Here is a 17,079-nt window from a genome sequence, read left to right as displayed (position 1 = left end):
ACTGGGGAGGGAAGATTTGTTTTCTGTGACATTTTCACTTTGTTTTCCTTATGAAAGCCAGGCTGATCTACCCACTGGAGTTTCCTAGGTCTAGACAGTAGGCGTGTTAGTCAGGGTTCTCCAGGACCAGTAAGAGATATATATATATATATATATATATATATAGAGAGAGAGAGAGAGAGAGAGAGAGAGAGAGAGAGAGAGAGAGAGAGAGAGAGAGAGAGAGAGAGAGAGAGAGAGAGAGAGATTTATTACATAAGGAATTGGCTCACAAAATTATGGAGGCTGTCAAGTCCAAAATCTGAATGGTGGGTCAACAGGCTGGAGACCCATTAGGAGCAATGCTGCAGTTCCAGTCTGAAACCAGCAAGCTGGAGACCTAGGAGAATGGGCATTTCAGTTCCAGTTGAAGTCCATCTGCTATAGATCCAGAAACAGCTGAGGCTGCAGATGAAGCCTGAAGGCAGCCAGCTAGAGAATTATCTCTTGCTCCAGGAAGGCTGGTCTTTTTGTTCCATTCCAGGCCTTCAACTAATTGGATGAGCCCCACCTACATTTTGGAGGACAATCTGCTTTACTCAAATTGCACCAATTTATATGTTAATCTCATCCTTAACACCCTCAGGGAAACAACCAGAATACTGTTTGATCAAATATCTGGACACCCTGTGGTCCAGCCACATTGACACATAACATTAACTATCACAGTATTCTTATAGGAGAACAGAACCATTTCAAAATAATTGCCTGCATAGATCTCTGACCATAGATTGTGATTAACCTGTTTACTTCACTCTAAACAGGATAACCACACTAAACTCCCTCTTAAAGCTCATATAAGCAATGCCTTGCACCCTTCAATAGCTAAAGATAAAGCTAAATGAAGGAGGAGGGATTTTTTAAACTTGAAAAATAACAATCAATCTTATTTATGGAAATTTAGAGATGGAATAAGCCTGATGAGGCACAAAGACATAATGTAATAAATACAGAGCTCTAAATGTTGCTTCTTTAACAGCTTTCCATATTGAATGGTAATTGCTAATCTGATTTCGTTAGTATTGCTATGATGCTTGAGATGCTTGATTTAGCTGTAAAGCATTTGCCTTGTTCTCTGTTGTACTTCCCCTGTGGCTATCTGTGTTTTTTTCTCAACTGCAGGATTAAACCATTTGAGCTTGGCTTATACAAAATGTCACTCATCAATAAAGTCCTTTTATTGCTTTCTCCATTCCTTTATTTGTGAAACTGAGATATGTGTGTGCATTTTCATAGGGCTGTTAATTAATGATTTCATAGATAGATGTAACTTCTCAGAATAAATTTGTGATATATTTTATTAAAAGAGGAATAGACTGGAAACATTTTACACATGTGCAATTTTGTTCTTAGAAATTAACTGCATTTCGAAAAAAAAAAACACATTGCGTTCTTAAGGGCAAGATTTCCATTCTTTGTTTAGACTTTAGATCTTAGTTTCTCTTGCCAAAAAGGAATCTTTTTTACCTTTTATTCTATTGTTTGTAATTAGTGGATAAACTTTTCCCAGAAATTAGGTATTTGTTTAGACATTAAATAAAACTGAATGTACTGAAATTTCAAATCCTATTCTTTGACATTAAGAGTGCTTTAATGATATAATTTTTGTATTTCAATTACAAAACCATTTGGATAGTGTCTAAATCGATTCTACATTATATAGGCCCCATCTATAACAAATTCTCGGGTAACAATGTTTTGGTATAATTGTCAAGTACTTTATTAATCATTCTCCTGCTAAGTGTAAGGCATTGAAAACATCTGATAGTACAGTGCAAATATAATAAAAATTGGTTGCACAGTGAGGTTGCAAAGCTTGCAAAATTTCTTGAAAGCTATGTTGGAGAGCCACACAAATCTTATTGTAAAACTCCTGACAAACAAGAGTGAAACTAGGATCTGGCCAAGTTAGAAGAGAGAATCTACAAGGTTGTGACGCAGTAAGTGCTGCAAAAAGAATATTCAAAATACTCATAGAGTTCTATGGGAAATTTTATGTAACATCAAACATTTTTGCAAGAATATATTCCCACTGATTTTTTTTTTTTTTGTCTAAAAGTGAAATGCAATTAAAAGGTGAACCATGCTAGGTTATCAGACAATTTTGTCAGAAAAATTATAGTAAAAATAAACAAAGCCATAAACCTAATTTTGCCAAAGGAAACATTAAGTAAACTTATTTTCATGAATAAAATTTTATGTTTCATTTTCATTTTAAACTCATTTTAAAAGAACTTTAGTTTCATTTTCTATCATTCTGACACTTACCAGCTGATTGTCAACTCTGGGTATAGGGTATGTTAGAGAAAGGGGAAGTTTGAAATAGTGCTTCTACATTCCCTCAGATGAGATCACCAATTACAACCAATTTTTTTGTGAAAAGGCTAATCAGCTTTAACATCCTTCACTATGTAGTGTCATAAATGAAAAAGAATAAAGAAGCTATCACAACCCAGATATTGCTATTGAAAGAAAACCTTCTAAACTAAGTTTTCTCTGCTTTGTCAATCTTAGAACCAGATCTTAAATATATTTTCAACTCATTTCCCTCTGTATCACCCTTTAAATATGTCTACCTAAAAATGCTCATCATGTACTGTTAAATGATTTTAAAAAGACTTTATGAAGTGCAAAATCTCAGTTGATCTTAATTTGATGCTGATTTTTTTTGTGTATGTACATAAGATATTAAAAAAATCATGACTAGCCTAGAAATACAATTGCTTGTAAATATTAGTTAACTCTGGTGAAGCTATAGATTTTTATATGTTTATCGTGTTTATATTTTCATAATATTCTACAATGAACTTATTATTTTTATAAGGAGAAATAAATATTTTAATAATCTAATTAGAATGTCTCATTGAAGAAACTACAGGGATAAGATGGTTTAAATTTAGTTTATATTTATGCTTTTTATCTGTCATATTTGAGGGTATCAAATATGCCTCTGTGTGTGTGTGTGTGTGTGTGTGTGTGTGTGTGTATGTGTGTTAATGTATGGAAAGATTTCCCAATCCTCTACTTATCTGTATCTTCATTCTATTTGGAGGGGAGTGGAAAGGTAAGATAGAAGGCATCCCTTGGAATGTTTTTGAATCTTCTCAGAACTAGAAGGGCAGAGACCCAATGAAAAGAAAATGAATATTTCCCTTCCTTTACTATAAATAGATGAAGGAAGTAACATTTTAAAAAAAACCTCTAACTTATAGTAGGAATATTGTTTTAACCAAGATCTTTTGAGTTGACAGTTGAAATGGAGATATACCAAAGTTTTGTATGCAATAACATGAAGGGAAATTTTCTACTTGAGTGCAGTGGCATAGAATATAAGAAAAACTTGATTTTAAACAGCTCTTCTATTGTAATCATGTTACAAGATAGGCTTCTAGTTCTTTGCATTTTATAGATTGTTAAGGTATTCCTGTGTATCTCATGGAGACTAAATTTAGCTCAAGTATAATGAAGTTATCATCTTATATGTTTTATTCTGAGATTCCTCCAGGTAACTCTATAATTAGTAGGTCAGCAAGGTTATCTGTGAACATTGCTGAGTACCCAGAAGCCATTCTTTTCTTACAGCTAGTTGAGTTCCCACTAAATTCTGCTTGGAACTGGATTTTTAAATTGGATACTAAAAGAGGTAGAAATTCTGGTGAATTAATATAGAACAGAAAAAACATAATACTCAATACTATTTCTATAAGTTTCACTACATCACTCTGATTTGGTTGTGTGGCTGCCCTCTTACTTCTCATTACAATGTTAAGTTATTCATTGGGTGCCTAACATCACAGCATTAAGTCAGAAAAAAACACCAAGCTCTTACATTTTGGAACTCAACTTTAAAACCAAATATGGAAAACATTTCTTCTCTCTCATAAAAAAAAATATTCTCTAAATGTGAGAGTAGCAGGATGAGGGCAGACAGGAATAGGAATGAACTATTTCAAGGAGGAGCTGGTACTTGATGGATGAATGGGATTCAGCTAAGAGTAGGGAGAATAGAGAAAGGTGCTGAAAGGTTACAAAGCCAGGTCAAAAAAGAAGCAATTGGTGGAACAGAAGATATTTGGCATAGAAGAGAGACTACTCAGGAAGGGCATGATATTTGTCTTAAAATATTTTGAGATCTGTCATGTAGAAGAGGGAGTAGACTTCTTTTCCATGTCCCCTAACAATCAAGCTTAGACAAATGATGGGCATTTCAGCCAAAGAAACAGTCTACTAGGGGAAGACGGACAGAAAACAGATAAAATATATTGCTATAAATTGAAGTGTCATGAAATTAAATATATTTTGATATAAGAAAAAATAAAATAAATAACAGAGACATTTAATATATTTTAAGCAATCAGGTAAACGTCTCAAAAGAGGGTGTTTATGATGAGACCAGAAAGATGAAGCTCTAGCAATGCACAAAGGTTTGGAATGAGGTGGAAGGATAGTGTAATAGCCAGAAGGAATAGTATCTACAAAAGTCCTAAGGAGGGAAATAGTTTAGTGTATTTCTGAAACTAAAAGGTCTCTGTCGCTAGAACATAAAGAGCAAAGTAGAGAGTGGCAAGAGATAATGGCAAAGATCAGATCTTTCCATGCCTTGTAGGCCAGAATACAGAGTTTAGAATTTTTTTTCCTAGGTGTTATAGAAAGCCACTGAAGAGTTTTGAGCAGGATGATCAGAATGGCAAAAGAGTGGAATCATGAAGGCTGCATTAGAAATTGTCAGAGAAATCCAGGCATGAAGAGGAAAGGGCCTGCAGTTAGAGAAATGTCAACGATTATAACTACCATTTATGAACTTCAGCTATGTATCAGGAACTCATGTGTATGTGTGTGTGTGTGTGTGTGTGTGTGTGTGTGTGTGTTTCTTATAGCAACTCAGGCAGTATCATTAAACTCATGATTACGGCTAGCCAGAGTTCACAAATAGTAAATGGCATTCTTAGAATTCACAGTCTGGTGTATTTGCTCCTAAAGTCAACATATTTTCTGCTGTACCACACTGTCTTTCTTCAATAAAGAAGAGAAAAAAAAAAGAGCGGTCACCAAAGTGCAGGAGGTATTTTAGAGGGAAATTGTAGAGATATGTTGATTGATTTGAGGTGGGGGGACATTGAGAACACTAATATTTACTGAATCCCTAAGAAGGGCAAGTTACCTAGTTAAGCTTTAACCTAAATGATATTTTGTTTAGCCCTATGACAACTGTTTGATGAATATATTATCACTGTTTTATGAATGGAAAATTAAGACTTGCAGAGCTTAAGTAAATTGCCACATCACATAGCTAATAAATGACAGAGGCTAGGATTCCAAACAAGAAATGTTTGATTCCACATCTTTCCTTTAACATGCTACCACACACATACTTATAGAATAGTCTTCCCTTTTAGCATTCTTACCCTGTCATCGGGGAGAGTAAGAAAATACACGAATTGACTGATGGACACATAAAACATCATTAATAACTGCAAAATAGAAAGCATTAAAATATGTGCATGTATGAGTCCACTTTTGAGAATATTTGCAATTCAACACATAACTGCTCTCAAAATAAATTTTATTGTGCCCAAGTAGGAATAAAATTGCTTTGCAGACATTAGGATATGGTGAGAATAAGTTCTATATGCCTGCAAAGATCCCATAAACCTTATTCTCTAGCCATCTGAGGGAAGGGGGAAGGAATGTATAGGCAAAGATGTACTTGAAACACCCTCCATTAAATTTGTTCAAAAATAACTCTCCTTCACATTCTACTAATTAGAGACTCATTTGGGTTAACAATCTCCTTTTATAAAATGCAAATGGAGGGTTGCACCTCATTTATATCTTAATCAATTGTAGTACCTTGCTGAGGGCCTTGTAGCTCTGAAAAAAATGGGATCTTTGATTGGGGCAGAAAAGATGGGGCCTTTTTGGTGTGGTGGAGAGAGTATGAAAGACAAGCCTGGAGGATAGCTAGAAAGCAGCATACAGGCACTGAAATTTGGGATTGAGGAGAGCCACACAGGAAGTGGGAGCGACAAAGACAAATTTTGTCTACTTTGCAGTGTCAACAGTCAACATATCATTGAAAATCTGCTGTAGTTTGGAAAAGATCAAATTAAGAATTCTGAACAAATTATTGAAGTCTTCAAATCTCAGCTTTCTCCAGGTTAAGAAAAATCACCTATCCCCTCCTCCACAGGCTTTCCACTTTGGCTTCTCCATTTAGTCTATTACTGCTAGTGTAAACTAAGCAGACAGGTGACAGTGTTACTGTCTATCTGTGCTACTACCTGCTTTGGGGGGGGGGGAAAGAAGGTAAGAGAGAAAAAGAGATCAAAGAGAAAACTTAGACATATGCATCCCCCATCTCCTCCCTCTTTAGCTTCATCACTATGTCTCAGTACATCATTAGAGGATTTTCCTCTTCCTGGGATTTGTAACACAATCCCCATAAATATGAAGAATCATCCTATAAACTGCCTATATAAGTGTTGACTGAACATGAAGGACAAGAATGTTTAGCATGTGTGGGGGTTGGTGAAAGTTTCATTGAGAGAGGGCTTTGTATAGTGTAGCTAAATTTGATAAACATGAACTAGTTAAGTGAACATAAATTAGCAGGCATGATACCCTAAGCCAGGAGAACCATAAGAGCATATGCAAATTTGAGCCTTCTTATAAACTACTTGTGTAAGTGCCAAGGAATTCATATACCTAGATTAGAGGAATTATTTGAGTGGCAAAGAAATTTTAAAAACAGTGGAGAGACAACTGTAGCAAGATTGGAAATGGACCTTGAATGCCAGGCTATGGGATTTCTATTTTATAGTATAGGCAAGAGGGAATCACTATAAATTCTTAAATTGAGGATGAGGGAGAGTGATGTGATGTTATCAGAAGAATGTCGATGCTGGAGTTAATCCCGCTATGAAAGATAAGATTAGCATGGTACATGTTGAAATGTAAATTATGGAATGAATTTAAGAGATATTGCAAAGAAACATTAATATAAAAAAAAGGATTTGTTGTGGGTTAGGAAGAAAAGAGAAAAGTTTATAAGAGAAATCTTCCCAGATTGTGAGCCTGAGAAAGAGAAAAGCATGCAATTGCAGTAAGTGAAGAAATTAAGGTTTTTTCCTGTTTAGGGCTATGCGGATACATTGCTCCAGTATCAAAGGAAAACAAAAGTAATGAGATTATTTGAGCAATAGAACATAAGGGAACAGAAAAAGGGTGGGAAATCAGGATGAGAAATGGAGATTTGAGAGTTGTGCCAGAGAGAGGGCCACTGAGAAAATAAACATGGAAATGTTCTCCCATTTCATTGCTCTATTTTCCCTCAGTACTTACATTAATCTTGCAGTGACTTCTTTGCTCTTGTGGATATATTGCTTTACTTGGTCTAATTTCATTGTGTTTGCTTCCAAAACAGTCTGTAAACTTTCTAAAACATAGGGACCATATTCTGCTTTGGGTTTGGTTTTGGTGGTTTTGGTGATGATGTTGATAATGGTGATAATAACAACTTTTTTGGCACCAGAGACTGGTTTCGTGGAAGACAATTTTACCATGGCCGGGGGTGGAGGAAGATGGTTCAGGTTGTAAGGCAAGCAATGGGGAGCGATGGAGAGCAGCAGATGAAGCTTCGCTCGATTGTCCGCGGCTCACCTCCTGCTGTGCAGCCAGATACCTAACAGGTCACAGACCAGTACCGGTCCACTGCCCGGGGGTTAGAGACCCCTGATGTATATAAACCACTCGGGATGGGGATCTGCCAAGTCAGATGCTAAATTGAAGTTTTTGATTAAAAACTTATTACTGAGTCTTCAAGATTAAAAATGACTTCAATGTACAACTGTATTGCTTTTTCACATTTATTCTTAAAATAATAAAAGTTGTTGACTGTATTTTTCAAATCATATATTACTTTATTCATTCAAATGTTTAGAAATCCCCAAAATTTGAAGTTTTTCACCATCACAAAATAAACTCATCACCTGACCTGTAGAATTCACTCCTCTGTTGCTCAGCAGGTATCCATATTGCTACCATATGGACCCTTTAATCAGCATCTCCACCATGCTGGAATGCAACTTGTAGAAGACATGTTGGTGTCCTGCGGTAATGAATGGTGAAACAATCACAGTGGCAGTTTTGTTTTGTTTTGTGTTTTTGTTCACAGCATTGGTCTTATTCTCTTCATTAATTACCAACATTTAACATTCTATAAACATCTGTGGCAATACTAGTCGTTCTTCTCTTTGAAATCACTCTATTTAGAACATATGAGAACATCTCATCTTAGAAATTGAGCATACTAGCTCTTTTAGGCACTAAATGGAAAAATGAAATGAGTTATCTGTTTATTCATAAAGTTTAGGAGTGTTTATGCAATATTAGTAACATTATTCTATCAGGGATTTGGATGGTACCTTTAAGGTAGATATCTGAAACTTATTTTGAAAATATATTAAAGGTAGAGGTTTGTCAGGTAATTTGTGATTGCTATAGCACCATTTTCAGAGCTAACTGGGACCTTCCCTTTTTCTTAATTCAATTACATGATCATAATTAGAAACAGGAAAATAGAATGATATTGTTGCTTCCTATTTTTCACATAATGATGGTATAAACTCCCTTCTCAAGATCCATTGGTTGAAATAATTACTTTTATTTAAGATAAGAGTTTTTGGTGTAATTCTTTCTCAAAAGTCACTACTTAGTTTTGGTTTTGTACAAAATGTAAAGAAACATTATAGTTGCTAGAATGGAGTCTAACACTCCTTGGTCAAATAGCAGGCTGGTTGGTTGGTTTGATTTTGGAAATTACTATCATATCCAGAGGAGAGAACTGACTTTGCTGACTCTGAATTATTATACTTAAAATCATTCGATGCAGCTAAATTAGACAATAAATAAATTTATTATTGAAGGGTTTGCCATTTTTCTCTTAAATAGACAACTATATATCATAGTGTATATAACTACCACAGAATTGGATATGACTAAAACATTTTCTGGGTTTGATTTTTACTGAGCATTACAAAAATAAATATTTATAAGGCAGTGTTAATGTGTTTCCATTATTTTCCATGAGGCCACATAGATGAATGAGATTAAGTGGGAACACCTCTTTGGTCACATCATTTTTTGAGCATGTACTTCTTATAATATATGATTCCAGATGCACTGTCCCCTTGAAAGAAACAAATATAGCTTACCATAACCAAATAATTTTTCATTTGATGGAAAATGCTGTGTTTTGGGGGAATAAATCTATTTTTGCTTTTCCTATTTTCTGAAGTATATGACAAATATAGCAAATAGCCCTGGAATTTAGTTAGTAGGGCACAACTATTGTTTCCTCACCCACATGCATTTTCATAAGAAACATTGTGTACATCACTGTGACATTACAAAGTAATTCTCTCTGTATTAAATAATTCATTTCTCAATTCACTGCAAAATTAAAATTTGACATTTTATTTTGTAATATGCTCACAGCTTGAACAAAACAGGTGCCATGGAAGAAAGAACCTTCAAACGAAATCAAAGAATGAACAAGAATGGAATAGGAAGAACTCGACTTTTAAAAAAGTGGTTCATATAAATGCTGCTACTTGTTGTTCATTTTATCAAAATGACAAATTACAACCATTATTTCAGAATTAAAATGGTAGCTAAGAAATAAGTATAATTTTAACTGCCTTTATCAAAGGTTACACTTCTTTATTGGTAACTAAGAAAATATTAGACTCTATCTTTTCATAATACTTATATGAGTTTTGCTTCATAGTATAGTTATTTAAAAAACAAACCTTTGCCAATTCAATAATTAAAGTATTGTTTGTCCATGGTCTTTACTACATTATATATTATATACCATTTCAGAATAATAATTTCACGTTATGAAGAGTAAACTCCCTTCATTTAAGTCAGGAGTAATACACTTCTTTTAGTGGGACAGAGATCATGACATTGGGCCCATAGAGAAGACAATGTAACCCTACCCCATTACTTGTCTCTCTAATGAATAACAAATATATAACTGTGATATCATAAAGGCTGTTTATGGTTTTTCAGTAAGAATCTAGATTTGGACAAGAATGAAATCTTTAATTATGACTACAAAGTAGAGTGTAATTGATATCAATATGAATATCAATATTGACAATGAAAAGTAAATTAATGTTGACAGAAAATGTGAGATCTGAGGTAGGAAGGAGCGATGGGAGAGAAGATTAGGGCTCTAATATCCTTTCTACATTGTGGGAGTTACAATGTCTAAAGTGAAAATAATAATAAGCAAATATTTATTAATAATTACCAAAGTAACCAACAGAAGAAATATAAATAATACAACTATCAGGAATTGGAAACGGGAAGAAAAAGAGATAGGAGTAGTGTTATTGATCTAAATCTCTACTGTTCATAGCATGGAGTTAACAGATAGATATTGTCAAGGACTAATTAGGTATATACATTTAGAGTATGGAGGTAACCACCAAAATAACTAAAAACAGAATTGATTGAAAAGTTTGGGGAATGAGAATTGAAGTGTGAAGTGATTTTCCATTACAATCTGATCTCTACTATGTGCCATTTCCTACATGCACTTGTAACTTTCATGAAAATAAAAAATAAAATATATTGAAAAATAAAATAGAAGTGATACTAATGATAACAATTATTGGGTATGCACTATGTGACAGATGCTTAAATAAATTATGATTTAATCTTTTCAGTAGTATTATAAGTTAGTTTCTGTTATTATCATCATCATATAAGTCAGGGAGATAAAGCCTAGAGAAACTAGCTAAGAAGTGGCATAGCCAGGACTCAAACCTGCAGAGCTTACCCTGTCAGTCATCACGTTATATTACCATCATGATATATTTGCCAGCGTCCAAATTTGTCCAGTGTGATATGTAGAATTTTGACCCCTTGATCTTCATCCCTTTATGTTACTCCCATGGTTATGGTATAATTCATAGCCCAAGGAACTTTCAAGATGTTATAAATTACTAATCAGTTGATCTTAAAATAGGGAGATTATTTTGGGTTATCCAAGTAAGCCCAATGTAATCACATGAGCCATTAAAAGAACAAGAGGAAGATAGAGATATACGAAGAATGAGAATGGCTAAATATGTCATTACTGACTTGAAGACGGAGATACCATGTGGAAAGCATGAGAAGGAAATAAATTCTTCCAAAAACCAGTAAGCTTAGAAGACTCTGAGCCCTAGATGTGAACTGCAGCTGTTATCTTTTATTACAATTTCAAATTACAACAAAGATCTAATTAGATCTAAACATTTATTTCAACCCTTCCACTTTTCAGCTAATATTTACCTTTATTCTCACAATACTTTTATACTGCAAGCCAAACTGTGATAAGTTTACATATTTTTTCTTTTATTTTATATTGTCTTTAAATTCTTGCTTATGGCACCACATATAATCTCTTGAGTCCTATGAGATAAAATGTTCCCCACCCTTTTGTATTTACATCATGCTTAATATGTTGGAAATGTTTTTTATTGGGTGAAAGATTAGTGATCCTACCTGGAAAACCACTTTCTCTGGATAGCAGTGATGTTGTCAAAGAGAACTAATAAAAAGGAATGGAAATGGCTTAAACTGAGTTGACAATACTGTGAATTCAGTGTACATCAGTCAGTTTTGCTCTGTCAATGAATGAAAAATGGAGCGTCCCTAGGGGAGCTGAGGGGAGGAGTTACAGAATTTAAAGGACAAAACAAATGAGAACCCAGCCTTAAAACAGAAAGAGATTTGTTTCAGGTTTGATGCCATACTAGGTCTATATTACAACAATCATTAAGATTATGTTGTCATTAGAGGGGCCAAGATAGGAGGCACCAAGGTATAGCGGAGCTAAGAGTACAGACTAACTCCGTTCCAGAAGCTAGATTATCACTGTTTAGTAACTAAATAGGGCTTGATAGAGGGAAACTGTGCCAGTCTAACCCACAGTTACATTCAATTTGAATTAGAAAATAATAAACTGTAAAATATATCTCTTTATATTTTGATATTCTATAGTTTATTTTTCTTTTGAAAAAATTCAGTTGCCTTATTTGGCACAGTTCGATACATAGACTTTCTTTTTTAATCCGGTGAATTTTAATATTAAAAGTGACACAATGTTTGTCACATGAATCTAATCATTCCCTGCTCCAATAGAGGCCATCCAGTTTTCTCACACCCTTAATGTCCCCAGTGGAAACGAAAGCTATCTTGCCTTTTTCGTTGCTATAGGTGATGTCTCCTGCCATTGGCATTGCTTCCTCATGATGCCCACGGGAAGACCCAGTATGAAAAGTTCACCATGTGCTGAAAAGCCCTACTAAAATAAGGAGAAACTCTTTAATAACACACATATCTAGGTGATTCCCTAACAGTCACAAAGTTTTTCAATATTGCATGCAAACACACCATTTCTGCTCTATTTCATCCTCCCATTTTCTGAAAAGTCAAACATTAGTTTCTAGGGGGTTGGCTAAAGGACCGATATCTAATTCTCTGTGCTGTCCTTCAAATAACGCTCTTGAAGCACACTTGTGTCGCAGCCAAACACCACCTGCCTCTGTTGCTTATACTCATGTCCTTCTAGAATCCTACAGTCAACCTGTTAGATATGACTTGGGTTCCACTTTGAAGCTTTTGCTACATGTGATGAAAATTATTGAAATTTTTAACAGCACTCATGACCTAAATTATTTCAAATAACATAGTGGCTTTCATCTAAAATACACCATGCCAATTTGAAAAAAAAATAAATTAAATAAATAAAATAAAATACACCATGGACTGTATACATGGGAGAGAGACCTAGATATCAGTTTGGTATTTTTTAAACTCCCCAAGTGACTATTATGCACAGTGAACTTTGAGAATCATGCCTCTAATTAAGGCAGTGTTCTGCAAATTGAAAATCTTCTTAAAATTCATATCTTGATTCAGTAGGTCCTGGGTGAGAACTGCTATTATGCATTTCTAACAACCTCCCTTATGATGTTAATACTGCTGGCTTGTTGGCCATAGTTTAAATAGTAAAGGCTGAAAGCATTTTGTCTAGATTTCAGACATCAGTATTAATTGGCAGAAACTGGAGCTCTGCTGTCATTAATTTCCCCCTTTCATGTTTCCATGGGGTAGTGTCCATTTCCAGTTTTAGAAGAATTACAGTTTTAGAAGGTCACGTTCATCCTTTCTTTCAGTCTCTTCGTGCAGACAATCCCAAGGAAGAAAGAGTAGTTGATTTGATTGGTGAGACTGGAAAGAGAATCCACACACACTTGGCCTGCACTAAGATTCATTTGTCTTTCTCATTTGGAGTAGACTGCTGCCCTTGGGATGTGAGATTGTTACACATGTGTTAAGCAGTTGTGGTTTCTAGTGACAGTGGAGATAAATTTAATTCTGGCAGGAAGTCTCATTCTGGACTCATTCTCACAACCTGCTTTACCAGCTCTTGTTTGTTTAACAATTTGATCTTCCATCCAACTCTTGTGTTTATATTTCTCAATTACTTGCACGCTTTGAATATGCAAAGCATACAGGAATTCAGGTGCATTTTGTTTTACACATGAACATAAAGAAGAAATATATATCAATAGCAAGGAAGAACAAAGTGTGGTGAGTGGAAGAACACTTGTATGTGCATACACATATATAATTTCCTAGTGACCTATTTAAAATTGAAGTAATACTTTAGCTCAATCTATTTGATTTTCTTTTTTCCTTTTGTTAATATTTTTTATCAAAACTATCAACTGAAAAAAAATGCACAATGTGACAGTTGTGAGTTAAGTTTTATTTAGGGCAAGATGAGGACTATAGCCCAGGAGACAGCCTCTCAGATAGCTCTGAGGAACTGCTCCAAAGAGGTAAGGAAGGAGGTCAGTATACATGTGATTTTAGTAAAAGGGGGATTTGTGGAGTTAAGCACACATTTTGGCAAAAGGTTGATGCTAGTCACAAGAAGGTTGCTGCTAGTCAAGAGGAGCAGATATCTCCGTTAATGATTTTAGTGCTTTTCGAGATAAGCAAAGATGCAAGAATTTGGGCTCATACAATCTTCCCCTGAAAATGTCTATCTGAAGGCCTGTTCTACCAGTTTTCCCCAGAGCACAGAGTGCCTCATTCTTAATCTCCACCTTGAACTCCTTTCAGGATGTGTTGAAGGTCAGTGACTACAGCAGCTAGGGACCTAATCCTTGTAGAGGCAGATGGCAAGTGCCAATTTTGAGTTGGCAAAACTATTGATTTCCTTTTTTGTTTTTGTTTTGAGTTAGCCTGTGCTTAAAGTATAGTGTTTGAAAAGTAAAATTTGCAGATTTGAGTGCTATATAATTCAGTTACTTTTGCAGAAAACCATCTCACAACTTTTGCCCTATTGTTGACTAAGTCACAGATAAGGGCTTTGAATCAAAATTAGATCATGCTCTTTGAAAATTCTTCACCATTTCAGAAAAACAAAATATGCAGCTTATGTCCTTGAGTCATTTTGTTATATCCTATAAGACACAATACTTAGTACACTTACTTTTATTCTACCACAGTAGGTTATTTTAGTCTATCAATAGGTTAATGAAGAATTGGGGTTTATTTCTGAACACTCTTCCTAATACATCATGTCTAAATAGCAATAGAATATGACCTTAATTCCATCAATAATTTCCCTGTGTTTTTCAGAAAATGACCAACATGGATTTTTACCCAGATGTCTTAGGGATCAGAAGACTCTATAAAAAATTGTAACTCTAGGGCTTTCCTGGTGGCGCAGTGGTTGAGAGTCCGCCTGCCGATGCAGGGGACAGGGGTTCGTGCCCCAGTCCGGGAGGATCCCACGTGCCGCGGAGCGGCTGGGCCCGTGAGCCATGGCTGCTGGGCCTGCGCGTTCAGAACCTGTGCTCCGCAGCGGGAGAAGCCACAGCAGTGAGGGGCCCGTGTACCGAAAAAAAAAAAAAAACGTTGTAACTCTAAACCTATAATTTCTGACCATAGGGATATTGACTGAAACTTTCTGATTTAAGAAATATAATGTTTTAAATTTCAGCTCGTATCATTTTATTTGGCAATCATTAATTAGCTGTTACCTCAGAATCCATATAAATGTTTTAAGCATATTGCCATATGCTACTGGGGAGACTAGCAGATAATATTTAACTTTATAAATCTAAGTGAGGCTAAGAAATATGTATACTTTTGGAAAACATTTCACTTGGCTCTTCACAAAATTTATTTATAAATTTATTAAAACCAAATTTTTTCGACATTTTTCTCCCTCCAAAGACACTTTCTGATATCTATTAGGCCTTTATTATATACATATTTTAGAAATTAAACATTATATACAAAAAGAGAAACAAGAAACAGTTACTTAAGTGAGATTTTTCTTCAGGAAAGATACTGTGATAGACCACAAGGAAGGGTGATGGGAAGTGTATTATGTATATGCAGTAAAAGTTTCTTATCTGGAATTCCAAAGGGGAATTTTCAATTGCAGGATTTCCACTTAAATGAATATCTTGAAATTCAGGAATCCACTAAAGTAATTTTGGGTCAATTAGAACAAGTGCTCCTAAAATTAGTTCTATGATTTGTCTACATCAGATTCACTTCGGGAACCTTTATTCCTGACTTTGTGGAAAAGGTTGTACTAGACAATGATTCTTAAAGATAAGGACAGTGTTGCAGAAGAACGGTTCACCTGGGGAGCTTTAGGTGCTACCACCGAAGGAGTTTTAGAGCATGGTAGATTAGGTGTCAAACTACAACAGCTATCTTGTGCTGAGTGTAAGGAATTACTTAAATAATTCTCATCTCCTTGAAGCCTGTAATTCGTGTTTGAATTAGAGCAAAAATATGGTATCTTCTTTGGGAACCTAGACCCCTGCATTCCTAAATTCAAAGCATCAATGCAAGCCTTGTTCTTACTCCTATATTTTCCACCCCAAATCTTGCTTTTTCATGAAATGCAGCATACATTTTGAATACAGTTGTATTTAGAAATTAGTGGATATTTTCCGGCCCATATATTTCATAATTACCATTCTTTTCTCTTCAAGTAATCACAAAAGGTGCTTTTGTAAAAGTGCATTAAGGCTAATATCATAGTTCTGGAGAACTCTGCCAGTGTTTTAAGGGGACTTATAATGAGAAACTATTATTTTACTACTAGCTAAGACCTGAGAGGTTAATATACTTGTACCTATATGTTAGCAGGAATGATATTTGTTTAAAAAGTTGCTCTTGTTTGTAGTGCAGAAGAGTGGCTGTTGCAGTGAGAGATGATAAAGAAAATGTGCCTCCTTCAGAATGATGAGAAATACAATTTTAGCTATATGAGATGAGATAATAAGAACCCATCTCTCCTATGTTTTTTTTTCTCTATTGGTTTGGATTGATATCCACTTTTAAAATAAATAGCACTTCACTCTTTCATAATACCTCCCACTTAGCCTTAGAATCAAATAAGAGATTCAAATGATTTCCCCAATTAACCACAAAAGATTTTCCTGGTATTTGTCAATAGTCAGCCCATGTTTTCTATAGAACTTTATTTTTTTCTCACAACAGTGATTTAACTCTTTCCCTTGGAGAGATGAATAAAAAGAATGTTTCTCTGCATAGAGATAATACATGCCTCTATGACAAGGTTTCCCAAACTTTATTCTGAGGGCTAACAATATGTGTTTCTCAAAAAGGAGAAACACTGCATGACAAAGTTAAACAGTTCTTTACACAGGACTTCATAAAGCATTTAGGGTGCTACCAAGTATTTTGGGGAGGGCCATAAAACATGGTGTGCAAACCCTCCCTTTTTTCCTTGGAAGATATGTTAAAATTTCTGGAACACTAATGTACCAGGGAGCAGTCTGCTCATTACTAACAAGGCATGAACACAATGTCTTCTTTTACTTTAATCTTGTGTTTTTTGTCTGTCTTATTTCTGATTTTGGTATGAAGTATCTGAAGATCAAAATTAACAAGGGAGAGGTCTAATTAAATCTAATTTAT

Source organism: Grampus griseus (genome assembly GCF_964374135.1).
Source record: "Grampus griseus genome assembly, chromosome: X".
Taxonomy (NCBI): domain Eukaryota; kingdom Metazoa; phylum Chordata; class Mammalia; order Artiodactyla; family Delphinidae; genus Grampus; species Grampus griseus.
Note: the sequence above shows the minus strand (reverse complement) of the source record.